Below are 6,000 nucleotides of genomic sequence, written 5' to 3'. Positions count from 1 at the left end.
AAATCCCATTTTTACTTTAATGAAAAATAAATCTATCTGCAATATACTTTAATTAAAAAAAAAAAGTGTACCCTTTTTATACTAAACCTGCATTGAAATTCCCCCTTCGTTTTACTTGACAGCTGCTGATAGGAAACTTCAGATGGTCCCTAACTGCTCTGCAGGGAATCAATCATACTTTCAAACGTCAAGGGGGAGCCCCCCACTTTACTTCCCTGACCTCAAGCAGCTTTGTTTGTTTCCCTGTAAAGCAGCCGGCAACTGTGTAGAGATTTGTATCCGCAGACCCAGTACAGTCTGCATATTCTAATTATTAATCAATCTTTCTGTATCGGCTTCTGTGGCAGATATTATTTGACTTGTGCTGTTTTGATAATTCAAGATGATCCATAAGCTTAACCTCCCAACTGAAGCCCAGACCACACTGAGCATGTGCGTGGTCTTGGTCTTTCATAGATGTTTTACAAAGTTACAAGATGATGACCCCTGCGGCCAACTTTAAAAACATAAATCCTTTGTGTAATTAGGCTTTTAGTGCAGTAAGTTTAGTATGCAAAATACAGCATTTTTAGTATCATTTCATTTTACACTTTAGTTCCCCTTTAAGGACCTTCCTCCTCAAACAAATGAAGACAATGAACACACAACCAGTACCCTGGTGAGAACAGAATCGAAGTGCCACACATGCCCTAAACGTTGCCTAGTTTGTTGGCACAATAAACCACTTTCACAGGATTTGGAGTGCTGCAGTGCCGCACTGAGGCACCAGTGCTAACCAGTATTCTACTTTTCTTCTTCCTGTGCTTGATTAGTAAGTTGTTAAGCAGTTCTGTAGTTGTTCATAAGTTATTATAGTGGGGCAGAACAGAATCGGTGGAACACAGAGGACATCCCTTATTCATACAGGCTTAGCTTTCAACAAAAAGTTTATCCAGATGCTCATTATCAATTTGAAATAACCCTTAAAACTGGATCTGAATGTTTAAAAATAAAATTGACCTATGAAAGAATCTTTTGACATTATTTGCCTGCTCCCTCGCAGAACACCTGACCGCAGTAAGAAAAAATATGCAGATTCTAACTTTAACAGCAGCAAATATGTGCTCACAAACAAACTTAGTTTATTAAATGGTAGTTTAATTTTTAGATAATCCAGTGTAGCATATAAAAGGTATGGGATCTGCTATGCAGAATGTTCAGGAACTGGGGTTTTCTGCATAAGGGGTCTTTACATAATTTGCCTCCCCATACTTTAAGCAAGCTAAAAATGAGTTGATAAATAAACCCAATAGGATTGTTTTGCCTCCAATAAGGATTATTTACTTTATATTTAAGTTTAGATCAAATACAAGGTACTGCTTTATTACAGAGTATCTATGGGAACTGGCCATCCCATAATTTGAAGCTTTCTGGATAATGGATCCCATATCTGTATTTAAAAAAATGTTTTAACTATATGCAGATGAATTTTAATATTGGCTTGTTTATCCATGTCCTTTGCAGGCACATATGGAATTTTCTGTTGTTTGGGTATTGTATGAAAGCTATATAACAGCACCACAACCTCCAAGGAACATGATAGACAATTGCACACACTGTACATAATTATAAACTTGGTTGTGTAGGAACAATTTTGCAATGTTGAATAAAGGGTTCTTGAAATAAATTTAGGACCGTGGTGTACAGTATGGGTATTCTCTCATGACCGTTTATCATTGCATGTGTTCTTACACTGAAGTCTATAATCGATTGCAGTCAACATATGTAAAATATTCTGATAGCTTGCTACTTTGACCCCTAATGTAACGTGTCTTATAGTGGGAATTCATAATATGCAGCATGAAATTATTAAAAAAACTGAACATTTGTAAAAACTTCTAAAGGCACAGTATACTCCCTTGAACAACAATAGGGCTTGTGCTAAACATAATTTTTTTATCAGAAAGATAATTCTGCTTTTTTCCCCATTATTTCTTGAGCTAAACAGGGAAACTAAAGCTACTCCATATTTGGTCCATGTGAGTTAGGTAATCAGATTATCTCATTCAGTGTTTTGGCCTGCAGATAAATCCATTATGCAGAGGGAGTATTGGTCCACTGGTATTATTTTGCCTACGAAGAAAACTTACCAGATATGTTAATCTGTAACAAATTTGCATGCTGATTTGAATTATCTTTCAGAAATTTTTAAAGAGGCATTTTTCTTTGGTCCACAGAAGGAACCTTTGCTTCACTCAAGTGGTACAGAACCATATTCAGTGTTTGAAGTGGCTGCCCTATATGTGGTGCATGGGGTCACTGGCCAACTAGATTGTGCAGCAAATTATTAGCATTACTACTCTGTTACTTATGTTAATATTTTGTTAAAAAAATGTGCTTTTTCTCAATTGGTGCAGTTTTGTATGTGATACAGCACAGTAATATTGATTTTGGGTTACACACCTCTACTGTCTACTGGTTGTCTGTAACTAGGCAGAGTTTGGTAAGCATGGTCGTGGTTTGCTATGCCTGTTATTTCCACCCTTGGATTCAGTGGGGCAGAACAGGAGCCAGGACTTATATTTACAGACATCCACTTACACTTTTCATATAGATTTTTATATATAAACATGTTCTGTTTCCCAAGAAAGCCTGAGGCTATTGTGAATGTATATCTACTCTTCAGCCTTATTAATTATCTCTATTTAACTATAATTAATTTCTTGATGTTTCTGTTATTTTTACATTCATTTGTGGCAAGGTAAGTTAAGACTGAAGTTACCTAACTGTGTGATTTTTGCCCTAAAAAATGGTGTCACAACTAGGCCTAAATATTCTGATCAAAATATAAATTTAAAAAAACTTGTTTGAATCCAATTAAATTACAGGCAATCAAGATAAACTTGAGCTGGGCTTGGTCATTTGCTGTTTTCTTATTTTACCAAAGTTTTTGGTATTAATTGCCTTCTGTTTTCTGTTGACTAAAATGCTACTATATTTATAGTCCAAATTAATAATGAAATATTACCTAACTATATAGAGGCATTTTCACTGAAGCAGAAACATGCGTGCCCATATTATCCAATTGCTTAATGTCTGTTTTCACTTGTATCTGTCAGTTATTTTGTTTTACATGCATTCATTTGTCACGGACTTAGCTATAACGGTATGTTGATCATTTATCATGCTTATTTCTTGTCTTTTTCAACTCCCATTGTGTGTTCACTTACTGTCATTGAATACTATTATGATAAAGAACGCTACACACTTCTTCTTGTTTTAATTTACCTTTCCATACTCCTGGGATCTAACAAATTTCAAAACAATTTGTAAAATGTATCCCTTTCTAAATGTATCCATATTGCTATATTTTACCATATATCTTGGGCAAGCTTTTGATGTTAGAGAGGTTTAGATGTGTGTTATAATATATATAATTTTCCCTAACGTAATTATAAAAATTAAAAATGCAAAGACTACATCTGAGAGCCAGTTATTATAAATCGCACATTTTACACTGGGCTAGGGTTATAAAAAGGGTACCAGTGAGATATTATAGTGGGCAAAGTTTAAATCCATGAATATAGATATGACTGTAAAATTGTTGAATATGAAATGGACATTTGTACTGAATAATTTCAGAATATGGTACTGCGAGATTTATGCAATATTTCCTGCCCAAGTTTTACAAGATGACACTGTAGTTTTAGTAAACAGGTTGTCATGGTTTACTGCCCAGGTGCAAATTTGCCCAGTGTTTGTAAATGAGCCCCGGTGTCATCTGCTCTACATACTCTGGACTTCAGGCACACTATTAATTTTATCAGAGAATATGATGTGGCTGTATGTGCTCTATCTACAACATGCTTAAAAAAAAGATAATTACCAATCCTACATAGTGTTTATGGTGGTAATTAAAGTGTGTTTGCCAAGGGGCACATTGATTAATTACTGTTAACCACTGATGAATGTTAGGATCCAAAAGCAAAATCTCTTCTGCACACTTGATTCACTGGGGTGCATTCACTTCCTTGGCTGCTCCAAAGACAAATCAGAGACTTTGTATGGAAGAAGCACCAGCTTTTGCCTTTTAATCCATATTTTGCAGCAAAAAAGTAGCATACCCAGATGCATCACCTGAGGAAGGGGGTACACCACGAAAGCTTGTGCTACTTTTTTGCTGCAATAAATGAATTAAAAGGCAATTGCCGGTGGATAGGTGTACTTTTTCCTACAAAGTCGCTGAACAAATTAGGGTCACATTGGCTAAATACAGAACTGGGTCACATTGGCTAAATACAGAATTCTGGCCATTTGATATTTTTCCTTATTTTTGAGGAGAATAGTGGACAGACCTATCTAACATCATTTATTGCAGCAAAAAAGTAGCTCACCTAGGTGCTAAAGGGGGTACACCATGAAAGCTTGTGCTTTTTTGCTCCAATAAGTGGATAGGTGTGCTTCTTCCATATGAAGTCGCTGAAGTTAGGGTCACATTTGCTATATACAGAACTGGGAAATCCAAAGGTATTCTGGCCATTTGATATTTTTGTTTAGTTTTGAGGAGAATAGTAGAGTGTGCTGTAAATTCCATTACTTGGGCTGTACGGCAAGATCACACCCACCTAGGTACTGTATTTATTTAAATCTATATGAACTCACTGAATAGGCAACCAAAGAACACCTTGAATATTTAGCCTGGGAAACCCCAAATCAGAGGAACTTGCGTGGGCAAGATCCCACTTAATTGCAACACCTGTTTCACTGCACCAATCCCCCTCGCTATGAGGTATCCACGTGTAGCAGGAAGATACATCACTTGGTAATGTAATATATACTCATTTTCCCATCTAATAACTTAATTGAATGAGTAATGTACTTGACATATGATCGTAGCTCATGGACAAAAGTTTTACCATTCCATTCCCATAGTGAGATAGATGACTGTTTTTATCCCAGATATAGCTGGGTGGCCAGGGTGTTCTCTATGGATTTATGCGACATTGGATAGAAATCAAGTATTTGGTGAAAGGGGAACTATTACTTTCTCATTAGTTGTAACCCCTAGTTTTCTGTAATGTGTTAATGACTTCCGATGTTTAACATAATCATTAGTAGGATTCATTAATTGTGTATCATCCCCCCCACTCAATATGTTTTTTTTCATAATCTTGTACATTAGGACCAGTGCTTTATTTGCTCAAAGATGGGAAGTATAGAGCAGTCAATTCAAAAATCTAGTCTTTATGCTAAAAGAAAGGTCACCCCATGTTGTAATTTCTGAAATATTACCTGGTCTACGCAAGACCTTTTCTAAGTGAATTCATCTCTTGAATGTGTGTACTTTTCCTGGAATAAATGTTCTACAGTCATGATGGATTACTTTGATGGGGAAAGGGTAATGATGTAGCTAGAGAGTTGTTACAACTAGATGGGGCATTTTGTGGAAATGTTAGATTTGAGCTGATGCAAATGGTGGTTTAGGAATTACAGCTGCTAAAATGAATAGTCTTTTAAAGGTGTCTGCATAATAATATTTTTCATGAGAAGTCAGACCAATCAATTAAAACTAATATGTTTTTTCATGACAAATTTGAGGGGTTTGTGAAACAAAATGTGAACCAATACCTGCATGTGGGGACAATTATAATGATATTATATGGGATATTAAATGGGCTTTATGGAAAGCTTAGATTGAAGCCATGTTGTAAAATAATTCTTAGCAATTATGTACAGCAACTATTTTCTAAGTAATAAATGTACTTGTACAGTTGTATGTGCCCAGTTAAAGATCCAATAACACCAGGAGATGAAAATGCCTTGAACATTATAATGTTCCCTTACCTCACTTTTGCAAGCTAAGTTATGAAATGCACAGGTTAGCTTGTGATGAGTGGTGTAAGTAAAGAGGAAGCAGACCCTGTGGTCAAGGGGGGCGGCTTCCTCTATAGTATAGAAATCCCCCATCTACCTACTGTAGTACGAGAAGGAATGCAGGTAGGCAGTTGGGGCATGTCCGGG

This window comes from Xenopus laevis, chromosome 3L (assembly GCF_017654675.1).
Source record: "Xenopus laevis strain J_2021 chromosome 3L, Xenopus_laevis_v10.1, whole genome shotgun sequence".
Taxonomy (NCBI): Eukaryota; Metazoa; Chordata; class Amphibia; order Anura; family Pipidae; genus Xenopus; species Xenopus laevis.
Note: the sequence above shows the minus strand (reverse complement) of the source record.